Raw genomic sequence first — 14,501 nt, forward strand, 5'->3', positions numbered from 1 at the left:
AAACAGCGGACAATTATTTCCTTGTTTCCCCCAGTTCTTGGCAAGTCTTAATTAAAAGGCTAGAAGCATGCTCAGCTTTCTCCCCAAATACTTATGCCTTTGTTCGTGGTTTGTTCCGTGTTTCTTGGTTAGAGCAGCTTCTTTTCAACAGGTAAGAGAAAACCTAAGGGCCAAGTTTACTTAGCTCAAAGGTTTGTTCCATTTCAGTGCTGACAAATTTGAGACCAAAAGTAACTGCCATCTTGTTGTCTAGTGAGCCCATGACTCTTTAAAAAACAAGGAAAGCAATTTTACAATGATGAGATTCGTTACTTGTATCACAGTAGTACCTAGAGGCCCCAACTGAGTGGGACCCCATTGTTCTAGGTGCCATAGATACACATAGCAAGAGGAATTCCTTGCTTGGAAATGCATACAATCCTTATAGCCCGAAGATGGCGGACAGGAAGTAGCAGGGCCGCCCAGAGGATTCAGGGGGCCTGGGGCAAAGCAATTTCGGGGGCCCCTTCCATAAAAAAAAGTTGCAATACTCTAGTAACATGTATTTGGAAATGTAAAAAATAACCAGTGAAAATACATTCAACAATTAATTTTTAATAATTTGAAAATACACGAAATACATTATTTAAAAGCATTAAAGGCTTTAATGGTATGTATACATTTGCAATTACATAATGGGCTGTCACTGGGTGATGGTGATGCTTGGTGCCAATGGGCTGTCGCTGCCTGGGGGTGGCGCTGCTATTGCCCAGGGCTGGGTGGGGAGCTGGGATCTGAATCAGTGGGTGCCTGGCTCGGAGCTGAGGGTCTGAGCTGTGGGGGGATGGGGTCAGGGGGTGCCCGGCTCAGAGGGGCTGGGCTTGGAGCTAGGGGTCGGGGCTGTGGGGAGGATGGGGTCGGGGGGGGGCCGGGCTCAGGGGCGGGGGGCGGGGCTCGGGGTCAGGGCTGTGGGGGGGATGGGGTCTGGGGGGGTGCCCAGCTCAGAGGGGCTGGGCTCGGAAGTGGGGATCAGGGCTGTGGGGGGATGGGGTCGGGGGGGTGTCCGGTTCAGAGGGGCTGGGCTCGGAAGTGGGGGTCAGGGCTGTGGGGGGAAGGGGTCAGGGAAGGCCCGGCTCAGAGGGGCTGGGCTTGGAGCTGGGGTTCGGGGGGTGCCCGGCTCAGAGGGGCTTACCATGCCGCTTGTCCCCACCTCCCAGAGCCTCAGCCGGCCGCGTCCAGGACCTCCTGCCGCTCGGCCCGCCGGAGCTCGCCGCCCCCGCCCCCTTACCACATGGCTCCGAGCGGGAGGACCTCGCCACTGCAGTGCTGCCCAGGGCCATTCCTGGACGCGGCGTGCTGAGGCGCCAGGGGATGGGGGAAGGCGAAGGCGGAGGTGGGGGGAGCCTCCGACATTCTTGTGGGGGCCCCTGCGGGGCCTGGGGCAAATTGCCTCACTTCCCCCCCCCCCCCCCCGGCGGCCCTGGGAAGTAGTATCACCTCCAGTTCACAGATGGGGAACTGGATACTGACATGAATGGGGGTGACTCCTTTGCTCTGGAGAGTTTTAAGGAGACAGTCATCTGGGGACATTTCCCACAAAGTCGCTATCAGGTGACAATTATGCTATGTCCAAAGTAAAGGGCCTCTCTGCAGTCTTATACTAATTACAGTCATAAGAATGGTCCTACTGGTTCAGACCAAGGGTCCATCTAGCCCAGTATCCTGTCTTCTGACAGTGGTCAGTGCCAGGTGCCGCAGAGGGAATGAACAGAACAGGTAATCATCAAGTGATCCATCCCCTGTTGCTCATTCCCAGCTTCTGGCAAACAAAGGCTAGGGACACCATCCCTGCCCATCCTGGCTAACAGCCATTGATGGACCTATCCTCCATGAACTTATCTAGTTCTTTTTTGAACCCTGTTATGGTCTTGGCCTTCACAACATCCTCTGGCAAGGAGTTCCACAGGTTGACTGTGCATTGTGTGAAGAAATACTTCCTTTTATTTGTTTTAAACCTGCTGCCTATTAATTTCATTTGGTGACCCCTAGTTCTTGTGTTATGAGAAGTAGTAAACAACACTTCCTTATCTACTTTCTCTATACCAGTCATGATTTTATAGACCTCAATCATATCTCCCGTTAGCCGTCTCTTTTCCAAGCTGAAAAGTCCCAGTCTTATTAATCTCTCTTCATATGGAAGAGAGATTAATAATGCAGAGGCCAAGATTCTGCCTAAACTGCTCTCTGCTGAATTGTACGGATGGATGCCCTAATCATTTAAACCTTATCAGATGGGATTTATCAACGTGGAAGTAGGAGTGATATTATTCAGCTTCTTTGCACATGTGAGAAGATACCAAATTAATGGCAGGGGGGTTGAGGATATGAGCTAAATGGCACATATTCTGACTGTTCTCTTGGGGTGAAATTCACCTACATGCACCACAAGGCCTATGCACTACTTAAGTTCCACTTAAGGCGATATGATTGACGTGATGCAGTGTCATTGGGCTGGCTCTCAGCACACGGGTGAATGCCACGCTGTAGAAGAGCCAGCTCTCAAAGACAATCTCAATTTTCAAGACATAAGAACGGCCATACTAGGTCAGACCAATGGTCCATCTAGCCCTATATCCTGTCTTCCGGCAGTGGCCAGTGCCAGGTGCTTCAGAGGGAATGAACAGAACAGGGCAATTATCGAGTGATCCATTCCCTGTTGTCCAGTCCCAGACTCTGGCAGTCAGAGGCTTAGGGACATCCCCAGCATAGGTCGCATCCCTGACCATCTTGACTAATAGCCATTGATGGATCTATCCTCCCCAAGACACAACTCCCTGTAATCTGTGTTTAAAATATTCTGAAGTGGCAGTAAAAGAAAAAGTCCGTCTCTACCCTGTAGCAAAGCAGCGCTTAACACGGGGGCTGTGTGTTTTTGCCCAACATAAAAGACTCCAGCCGTGTGTTTATTTTGGATTATAAATGTGAAAATGAGGAAAAGCAAAAACACTGAGTTTTTCATTTTAATCCCCTCCCCCCAACCAACCTCTTGCACAAAAACAAATTGACGCCAGCTCGATTTTTTTGGCTTGCATCTTGAATCAAAAAATCAGTCAGTCTAGAGCAACCAATGGAGTCTTAAGAAGTTCCCCCTGTTTATTTTTTTAATGTATGATTTTAGGTTAAGATAAATATTATGCCAAAGGTCAGGGCACTGGTTGTGTTGCTGCATTGTCTATTTATGGGTACATATTTCCATCCCCTAGGCCTATCAGTATAGTGGCCTTTTAACTTCTGAGATAAACGTCTCAAATGACTGTGCAGAGTTTTGAGCCATGTCATCCTCATTAAACCCAGTGAGGTTCATGAAGGTAAAGCACTGAGCAATGCCCTCAAAATGTACTGACTAGACTAGTCTTTGAACCAGTTTCATGCAGTGTAGCTCTCCCATGAATGAATTGTCTGTCACATTTACTCTCCTCCCTACTGGATCTCAAAGCACTTTAGACCATTCATAGATCTTAAGGTCAGAAGGGACCATCATCTAATCCAGGGGTTCTCACAACTAATTTTTTGGTGGCCTCAAAGTGTGGCCACCAGCTCCTGCTGGTGGTCGCACTGACAATTTTTCCTAAAATACTTAATTAACTTTAGGAAAAACAAATAAATATGGACATACACATGTCCAAATCATTGTAATTTATTTATACAGGGTTTTTTTTGAAGACTGAATAATAAAAATAATGTATAGTTGTCTCTATTCTTTACTGGACCTAAACAGAATAGAAACACAAATAAGGTGCTTTGCACATTCTTGTGTTTTTTGTTGGTTTTTTTTGCTGTTGGATTTGATTTTTTTAAACGTGCTGGCTAGTAAGCCTGCTGCTGTGAAAAGTGATACTTGTATGTTACTAACCCTTTTCACAGCCTCCCAGCTAGCTACTAAGTCTGCTGGGAAAAGGGATATTAACAAACACACAAATATCACTTTTCACAGCAGATTTACGCAGCCTCGGCAAGACCAGGGACAAATTAAGCCCTGGATGGGGAGGTGAGTAGGAAGGCAGCAGGGGCCAGAGGCGATGGGAGGGGGATGAGCCCCAGGGTAAGAGCCAGGGGGCCAGAGCCCAAAGCCCTGCACCTGGGGGGCGGGAGCCTGTCACCGCACTGTGGGACCCCAAAGCCCCGCAGCCTGAGCCTGCTGCCTGCCACCCCAGGGCTGAAGTCTGATCTCACCGCCTCCAGGAACTCAGTGGCTCCCTGCTCCTCTAGTGTTTGTCTCTCCAGAGGGGGGCAGGGCCTGCTGGTGGCCCCAGGGCGGGAGGGGCCACCCCCCATCACCACCCAGGAGACTGTGGCCACAAGAAAATCCCCTTGTGGCCACATATGGCCACGGTGGCCGCATTTGAAAAACGCTGGTCTAGTCTAATCTCCTGTGTAAAACAGGCTATAGAATTTTGCTTGTGTTTGACTTCAAGCATATCTACCAGAAAGGCATCCAGTCTTGAGTTGAAGACATGAAAAGACAGAGAATCCATTACTTCCCTTGGTAGTTTGGGCCAGTGGTTAATCACCCTCATGATCAGAAATTTGTGCCTTATTCCTGGTTTGAATTTGTTTAGCTTCTACACTGGATTAAAGAGCCCTGGAGTAGCCAGTATTTTCTTCCTATGAAGATACTTTGAGGCTGTAATCACGTCACCTCTCAATCTTCTGTTTGACAAACTAGATGCTGGCAGCATTGTTTGACAGCATTTCCTGAGCCCTTCAATAATTTTTATGGCTCTTCTATGCACCCTCTCCAATTTTACAGCATCCTTTTTAAAAACGTGGACACCACAACTGGATGCAATATTCTAGTGTCAGTCTCACTAATGCCATATACAGAGGTAAAATCACCTGAGCCATCTCAGAATCAGTGGTCAACAGATTGGAATCTGTTCCCTCTGGGCATAATTCACACCAGTGCGGAAGGCTAGCATATGGCCCCTATAAACAAACACCCAAAGCCTCCAAGATATTTAGGCCCCTAACTCCCATTGATATATCCCTTGGAGGATCTGGGCCAAAGAGCCTTTCATCTGTAGATTCCGCAGTTTAAATCAGGTCCTGTGTCAGTATTAACCAAAAGTCATTCATCACCACTTGAAAGCTTTTTGCTGGTCCATGTTAAATAGATTGGTTTCAGTCCAGTATCTAATGAATGAATGTCAATGGTGAGAGGAACTGGTCGGTGTGTACGCATATCCTGCCCTCTGCTGCGTGGAATCAGAACTGCCCAGTTGTGATTCATAGCTCCTATATGCTAACGGAGATTTTCCATCTACTCAAGGGGTAGGGGCTTGGGCTTTCAGAGAAGGATTTGAGCTCTAGCTGTTCAGTTGCCACCGAGTGGCCATGGCGAGTAACCAAGATGCCACTAGGAGACAGTGGGTTTTGTCACATCCTCACAGAAACCACTTCCGGGGGGGTGTCGTGGCAGACTCAACAGCAGGATCGAGGTCTGAATGGGCCATGAAGACTGAACTCCCTCCCACCCTTAGCAGTGCCAGGTGATGGTGCTGGAGTCCTCCCACGCAACACAGGTTAGTGGGACACTCACTATTATGGGGCCTTACGCCAAGGCCCCTTTACACTGCTCTGGCACCCACTTTAAGGGCCCCAGCGTGGTGTAAAGGGGGCTTTGTGCACATGAAAGTCAGGCCCTTTGGCTAAACAGAGACCTTCAGTCTCCAGGTCTGTTAATCCAGCGCGAGGGAAAGGAACGGCCGTGGGTCACAATGCTGGGTGAAAGTTGGAGCTTTTTTTTTATCTGTCCTTGTCCTGCTTGTGTATCTGTCACTCACACTGTGCCTGCCTCCTTCCCCTGCTCCTGGCTCAGGCTGCTTACATAGCTCTGAGAAAGCCAAGTCAGCTAACCGCTTGAGTGCCCACTTGCCATGTGATGACCTCCTATACAGTTAACGAGAACCCTGTCCTCCAGGGAGCTAAGTACCTTCAACTCCCACTTCCGTCAGTGGGAACTGGAGGTGCTTGGCCCCTTGCAGGATCGGGCCCTGGGTTCCTGTGTCTCAATATTTCAGTGGAACTGCCTGTCCACCCTCCAAGCTGCATCAGCCCATTACAAGGAAACATGACCACAGCTGATGTAAGGGAAGGAACAGAGCCGCCCAGCTCTGAGAAACGTGGGAAAGGAAACACACCTCCTCTCTCAGGGCAGCGTGTTAACCAAGGGTTAAATGCTCCTTCTGGGCTGGCTCCAGCAGGAATGAGTCACTGACCGGAGCCACCTTGGGAGCAGAAAAGGGAGGAGCCGGGAGGATAACCCATGTGACTAAGACACACTGGAATGGTCGGAATTCCGTCTGCCAACTATACATGGGCACCATTTCCAGCTCGGCAGGGAGTCCCAGCCCTCGGCTTGCGCAACTTGTCTCGCTGTGCCCTGAGAACTGACTCATCTGGCTTTGGGGTGGGGAGGAGGGAAACCCTAGAGATCTGAAAACCCTGGGCATTTCAGGCAACCTCTGGGAGCTTTTAGGGTGCAGCACTTGCTTTCTCAAAGAGTAACAAACCACTGGGAGATTCAGATGGTATTTGCTTTTCTGCAGCAGTCCCCCGAAGCTCACTGACCCTATGAGATTGGGGCCACAAAAGCACCCTTAGTGTAGACAAAGCTTTGGACTACCTCGGACCCATAGACACTAGCTGTAGACTCATAGGCACTTGTAACTTACACAAATACTCTGAGTTTGGCCCACAAGGTTTGACAGAGACTAAAAGGTATGTCTACACTACAAAATAAATAAAAAACCCCTGTGGCAGCTAGCAGGGGGTTGGACTAGGTGACCTCCTGAGGTCTCTTCCAACCCTGATATTCTATGAGAGCCCGGGTCGACTAACTCCAGCTTGCAGGGCTCATGCTACAGGGCTAAAAATGGTAGTATAGACGTTCTCACTGGAGCTGGAGCCCAAGCTCTGAAATCCGGCAAAGGGGATGGATCTCAGAGTTTGGGTTCCAGTCTGAACAGAGATGTCTACCCTGCTATTTTTAGCCCTGTCGCACAAGACCGAGACAGCTGACCCAGGCTCTCAGACTCATCACCATGGGGTTTTCTTTGGCAGCATCGACTTACCCTCAGGCCGGTTAAATTGGTGTAATTCACATGCTGTCGGGGCCAGAAGAAGATACAGCAGCATAGCCTCCTTTAGAATCACTTTGGCCTTCCTTCTGCTGGCTCTAATCCAGGGGTTCTCAAACTGGGGGTCGGGACCCCTCAGGGGGTCACAAGGTTATTACATGGGGAGTTGCGAGCTGTCAACCTCCACCCCAAACCCTGCTTTGCCTCCAGCATTTATAATGGTGTTAAATATACAAAAAGTGTTTTTAATTTATAAGGTGTGTGTGTGTGGGGGGGTCGCACTCAGAGGCTTGCTATGTGAAAGGAGTCACCAGTGCAAAAGTTTGAGAGCCACTGCTCTAATCCGTCCCTATCTTCCTAGGCAGGGAGCAGATTTTTTCTCCTCTCTCTTCTATGTCAGTGATTTGCTTTGGGCCTGATCCTGTAAGGCGCTGAGCATCCGCTGACTTCCCTTCGGACTGGAGGGCATTCAGTCCTCCAGATCAGTCCCTGTGCTACGCCACAGTATTTACCTTATTCTGCACTTTGCAGTGAATTTCTCTGCTCTGAGAACCAGTCAGTGGCCGGTGGCGGGACTGTATTTTATGTAAGCCAGAAGGATAATAAACTGCCCATGCCATTGTCAAGGTAGGTGGGACCTGCCTGTTGGTTGATTTTGAAGCATCTGTTTGCAAAGTCCAAAAAGTGACGTGGAGGTTCTAGGCAGGAGACAAGATTCAGGGAGCTTCTGCTGCTGCTCAGCTGCTTTTCATTCAGAGTGTCTTTGAAGGCCTCTCGCCCACAGTTTTAAGGGGTGAACGTCACTGCAATGCAGGGGCCCAGTACCAGGCCTGTGGCCCACTTGAGGCCTCAATATGAAGAAAAAAAATCACCCAGTAAGGGAAGACCCAGGACTCTGGGTGGAAACCTAGAAGCTGAACGGCCTATAACTGGTGTATAGAACAAAAACGTGTGCCTGATTCACCACTGGGCTTCTCTGGTTTAAGCTGCTGTCAGCACATTGAGGCCAAAGCGTGACTGGAGTGATGTAGCAGTGAATCAGGCCTTGCATGCTTTGGTTTCAGAAGCAGATACAGAGTTCTTTATTAGCACTGTAAAGCAAAGGGGATCGGCTGCGTTTTTGTTTGCAATGGAATGGAGCACGTCTTCCTGAGATCAATGAAGAGCTTATTCAAAGCCGGAGCCAACCTAATGATATGTACCAAGTCGACTGTGAGTGCACTTTCATAGCACGGGGTGTTTTGCAGACGCACATCACGGTCTGACCCTCTCAGTGTCGCATGCCCATGTTTTTAGAAATGGAACAACAGCGTGGGGAGTTGGGAACAACATGCGAGTGCAAACATTTCAGTTGGAGCTGACGGGGAAAGCTGTGTTTTGTTTGCATGCTCACATAATTCAAAAACACTGCGTTGATTTTGCTCGGAGTTTCAAAACAAAATTCACTCTTGGGCTGTGACCAAGCATGGAAAATTTCAGTCTGGAAGGAATTAGTTTGACAAGGTTAGGAGCAACTGATAATGGTGCACATGAGAATGGAAACTATATATAAGCTCTGTACATATTATTACGCTGCATTTTTAATAGATAGATAGATAGATAGATAGATAGATAGATAGATAGGGTGTATGGGGAAAGAAAGGGGAGAGAGAGAGAGAGAGCGAGAGAGGGGGGGTGTATGGGGATAGATAGCTAGATAGATAGATAGATAGATAGATAGATAGATGGGGTGGATGGGGATAGATAGATTAGATTAGATGGATGTCTATAGACACAAGTCACATTGCAGTCACCATTGAAACAGTCATTCTGAGCTGGAATGTACAATTTGAAATTGTGCAGCAACACTACACTGCAGTTTAGGACAGGAAGGGGAGAGGAATATTGACTTCAGTTGATGTGACAGGAGGAATTTGGGCAGGGAGAATGGAAAGCTACAATTTGGACAGGGTACTGCTGCTAATATGGAATTATTTTAATGGCTACAGTTACCTGAACCTTGGGTCTGAATCTGAATGATGGCCCTGTCAGCACCCTTTCGCCTCCAGTACCATCCTGGAGTACTTGTCCATGCTGGTTATTTGTTGCTAGACAGACATCACCTAGTGTCCTGAGGGCAGGAGTGGGAGTCAGGAGTTCCACACCTCCAATCCTGACTTTGACAGAGACACCCTCTGTGACTGTAGCTCTTAGTTTCTCCATCTGTGAAGCATCACTCGCATCTCAAGGTGCTGCAAAGCTTAGCCAGGTTAATTTGCAGCAAGGGAAATTTAGGTTAGATAGCAGGGAAAATGTTCTAACTATTAAAATAGTTAAGGGTACCAGTTACCTAGGGAGGTTGTGGAAGAACAGGTGAGACAAACACCTGTTAGGGATGCTTTAGGAATACTCTATATCATCCTGCCTTAGCGCAGAGAAATGGCCCAGATGACCTCTTGAGGTCCTTTCCAGCCCTACATTTCTATGATTAGTAATTAAGGTCCATAACGGGCTTTGAAGATGAAAAGTGTGAAATATTATCAGATGTAAGTGAAAAGGCAATTCCACATGTTTTGCTTATTACGTCATGAAGGGTAAATCATCCAATTGGGACTTCCCAGCTGTCAGGATTCTGCACACTATGGTTACCCAAGACTTCATGGTAAGGAGGGATGGCATTCGGGTGCTTCTGTTTCTAGTCTAAAAGAAAAAGGCCACTGTCATAGTTAAAAGAGAATTCTCCTTAACTGTAGCAGTACTGGGGCCAGGACACACATGTGCACAGCTCTGACATTCCGTCCCCCATAGAGTAGTGTTAACACATATGCCCAACGCTGTATATCACATCAAATAACAAGAGCCCATGTCACCAATTTCGCTGCACCTTTTGACAAAAGTGATTATTTTCTCAAGTCGACAGCTCTGTTGGGCTGAAGGTGCAAATCCAACACTCTCCTTTTTGAACATGCCGTGGTGAGGGGGCGGACAATGGCAATCGCCCCCGAACTGGCTGTCTGGCTACCTCAGAGGCAGTTGTTTAAAACCACGGCAAAGAAACCAGAGCGCAAAACTCTGCAGAGCATCACAAAAGGAGACCTGACGTCAATACGCTGGGAGGTGAAAGGCTCCAGGCCAAGAGAAGGGAGGCTGTGTTTGAAAAATGACAATTTCTGTCTAGGAAATGTACGGTTCTGAAAGGAGCCCTTCTTCATGGGTTTCCAGGAGCCAGAGACCAGAACAAGAAAAGCCTTTGAATAGCTATGTAAACTATTCAGCAGGCTGCCAGCAAGACTGGAGCTGCTGAAGCCTAGCGGAAAATCTATCTGCACGCTCAATTGCAAAGCTCAAAACACATCCTAAAGCGGTTGGGGAACTCAAGAGGCTACCTCCTGGGATCCTGCGTGAGGCTGTCCTTCATTTACCTTAGGAAGGGAAAGTTTGGGTCCTAAACAGACTGACACAGTGCTCCCCACTTTTAATTTTTTAAAATATTCTTTGGTGGTTTCACATGCAGCTCACAGGTGCAAACAGCAGCAAGATACACACTCTAGGAACAGTTTGTGGACGGAAAGCACTAAGGTCAATGGGCCTTAAGCGTGTGCAGGAAGTTCAGCATGTGGCTAAGGGCTTTCCCGAATCAGGGCCTCTCTTAGCATCCTCAATGCAACAGAGAAGAGTGTGGTTAGCTCTCTAAAAATTAAACTGTAGAAGATCATAAAAGGATTGTAAGCTCTTTGGGTCAGGGACTGGCTTTTCTGGTGTGTGTTTTTTACAGTGCCTAGCACAATAGAGTCCTGGTCCATCACTGGAGCTCCTAGGCACATATAATAAGTTCCTGGCCAAAAGATAATTAATTCTGAGTAATACGTGTGTGTGTGTGTGTGTGTGTGTGTGTGTGTGTGTGTGTGTGTGTGAGTGAGAGAGAGAGAGAGATGGTACAGCACACATATAGACCCTGATCCACCAAATCATGAAAGCATTTAAGCATGAGCATTTTGTATGTGTGCAACTGATTGTTCCTTCCTAAGTGGAGTACTTTGGAAGGAATAATCAGTTGCACACATACAAAATGGGAAATGACTTCCTAGGAAGGAGTACTGCACAAAGGGATCTAGGGGTCACAGTGAACCACAAGCTAAATATGAGTCAACAGTGTGATGCTGTTGCAAAAAAAGCAAACATCATTCTGGGATGTATTAGCAGGAGTGTTGTAAGCAAGACACGAGAAGTAATTCTTCTGCTCTACTGCGCTCTGATTAGGCCTCAACTGGAGTATTGTGTCCAGTTCTGGGTGCCACATTTCAGGAAGGATGTGGACAAATTGGAGAAAGTCCAGAGAAGAGTAACAAAAGTGAATAAAGGTCTGGAAAACCTGACCTATGAGGAAAGATTGAAAAAATTGGGTTTGTTTAGTCTGGAGAAGAGAAGACCGAGAGGGGACATGATAACAGTTTTCAAGTACATAAAAGGTTGTTACAAAGAGGAGGGAGAAGAATTGTTCTTCTTACCCTCTGAGGATAGGACAAGAAGCAATGGGCTTAAACTGCAGCAAGGGAGGTTTAGGTTAGACATTAGGAAAAACTTCCTAACTGTCAGGGTGGTTAAGCACTGGAATAAATTGCTTAGGGAAGTTGTGGAATCTTCATCATTGGGGATTTTTAAGAGCAGGTTAGACAAACACCTGTCACGGATGGTCTAGATAATACTTAGTCCTGCCATAAGTGCAGAGGACTGGACTAAACGACCTCTCGAGGTCCCTTCCAGTCCTATGATTCTATGAGTTCTATTAAAGTCAATGGGACTACCCAGATCCTTAAAATTAAGCATAGATTCTTTGCTGGATTGGGGCCATAGAGAGTAATTATGCATAGGGACAACAGTCAGACAATACAGTAATGGGGGCCCATGTCAGTATCTAGCCAGCCAGCCACATGGAAGGAGTTAAGGCCCATCTTTCACAAAGAACTGCTCAAAACTTTTAAGCATGTGCATTAGTACCTTGCTGAATCAGGGCCTGCTGGGACATCCAGGCTCCTATGCTGAACAGAAGAGGGGGCAGCTTTCTCCACACCCCCGAGTTTATAATGTCCTCCCTCTGCTGAAAGTAACTTTTTTCATTTCATTTGCCACAGAATCATAGAACAACAGAGACAAGGGGAAAGACCACTAGGATTGGTAATAATAGCATAGAAATCAGCAGCTCTTACATCATGGTTTCATCCAAGCGCTTTACAAAGCTTTGTGATTCCCGGGTCACGGATGGGGAAACCAGTGACATGACTTGACAACGGGTAACCAGGCACACTCATAAGGCTGGCAGTGGGGTTTGAACCCAGTACCTACAGAGCCAAAAGCAGGAGTCGTCTCCACTGCTTGAGCTAAAGAAAAAAGGCCAGTTAACTAATGGGTGTAGTAAGATGCTCAGGTAGTGCAGCTATTAGAGGGGCACAAAGACTGCCCCTGGGTTTGTACGGGATATACAGCAGGTCGATGGCAGAACCTATGACTCCTGACAGCCAGTGCAATGCCCTGAGCCTGCTGCCTCCCTACAATATATTTTCTAGGGCATTGACCAATCTAGTTTTAAATAACAAATAAGATGGCGCTTCCGCTTCTCCCTTTGGGAGACTGTTCCTCAGGCTAATGGAACTTGGGGTTTACAGCGTTCAGGCACTTCAGGACGGTTATCACATCCCCTTTCTACTTACTCATGTTACGTCCAGCCAAGCTAGGCATGTTTTGCTTTCTCAGTCCTTCCTCCTCAGTTAACACCTACATTTTGTACAGCAGAGGGTGTGTGTGTGGAGTAACTAGGAAAGCAGGGGGCAGTTAAATGGCTTAGCAGGACCCAGACAACCACTGATTCCTGCAGCTGACAAAAGCCAATGGATTGTAGCAGCTGGGATTTTCAAAGGATGTGTAAGGCACTTGGGGGGGGAGGGTCCTAATTCCCTTTGACAGTTAATGGCAGCTGGGTGCCTAACTCCCATAGGCTCCTTTGAAAATCCCAATCTCAATGTCATAGTTGACAGCAAAGATCATTAGGGTTTGGCCGGGCTTTTCCTCGTCAGAGTCATCTGGAGCACGGTCGCAGAGGCTGGAAGAGCCAGGCTCTCCTTGAGAAGAAGGGGCAACCAGAAGCATTCATTCAGCTCAGACATGAAACAGAAGGGGGGGTGGATTTTCAACTGAATGGAGCGAAGGGCATCCAGGCCCAGAGGAAGGGCAATGCAGAGTGTTGACAAGGTTCCCTGGGGAAGTGGTGGAATCCCCTTTGATTGAAACACGGAATACAATAAAGGGATTATACCAGAGCTCACAATCCTGCACTGGCTGGGGGATCTATCATATTTATAGCATGCCAATCATTGCGGGCTAAGATATTCAAAGGTGCCTAGGGGCTTTGGATGCCTAATTCCCATTAAATCCCCTAGGTGGCTTTGAAATTTCAACCACAGGCATCTTGAACTGGAGGAGCTAATCATCTAGCAGGTTTTCCCTCTACAGTATGATTCTCTGCAGTTAAAGTTCAGGAGGGGCGTATGAGAAGTACTTTGATGCTCCAGAAGTTCTCTTGTTTGTTACTTCTGTAATGTTATTTCTTTCATTGGCTATTGTAGATGTTCTCAGCGGAGAACTGTTTCTCTCGGCCTTCCCAAAATAAAATACGTATTCCCTCGCATTAGCATGGCTGCTGTTGCATGGTATCTCAGCAGACCGTCCATTATGGCATTAATCACCCGATGCTGTTACTTCGCCAGATGTTCCCTGCAGATAACAACTGAATTCCTGGGTCACATTGCTTCATTAATCCACAAATTAGTAACTGCAATAACAGACCTGATAAGATTCAGGCCAGAGAGTCACAAAGGAGTAGGAGGTTTTGATATATGGAATGGGGCAAAAGGCATGAGTAAGCATGAGTAGAGGAATGGATAATGGCAGAGTGGCTTTCAGTGCTGGGTGCTTTATCCCACTTTGACAGTAACCACACATAGCAATGAAAGGTATTAGATCCAGTTAAAAACACACTTCAAAAGAGCCCCCAGATTAAGCCATTATATTCGCAAGCTTTTTGCATGCATTGTTTACTGATACTGTATTCACTTACTTACGGGAGGCAGGCAGCGGAGTCTAATGGTTAAAGAAAGGGAACTCCGAGGTTCTATTTTCATCTAGGGTGACCAAACGTCCCGATTTTATCGGGACTGTCCCGATATTTGCTTATTTGTCCTGCATCCCGACCTACCTTCGGTCGGGACGCGAATTGTCCCAATATTTTGCCTCCGCTCACAGGTGGAGCGGAACCCAGAGGGGGTTCGCGCCCCCCCTGCCCCGACTCCGCCCTCTCCTTTCCCCATTGGATCCCTCCCCAAATCCCCGCCCTGCCCCCCCACTGCCCCA

The sequence above is a fragment of the Terrapene carolina genome, unplaced genomic scaffold, assembly GCF_002925995.2.
Source record: "Terrapene carolina triunguis isolate 2854851 unplaced genomic scaffold, T_m_triunguis-2.0 Scaffold53, whole genome shotgun sequence".
In the NCBI taxonomy this organism is placed as follows: Eukaryota; Metazoa; Chordata; order Testudines; family Emydidae; genus Terrapene; species Terrapene triunguis.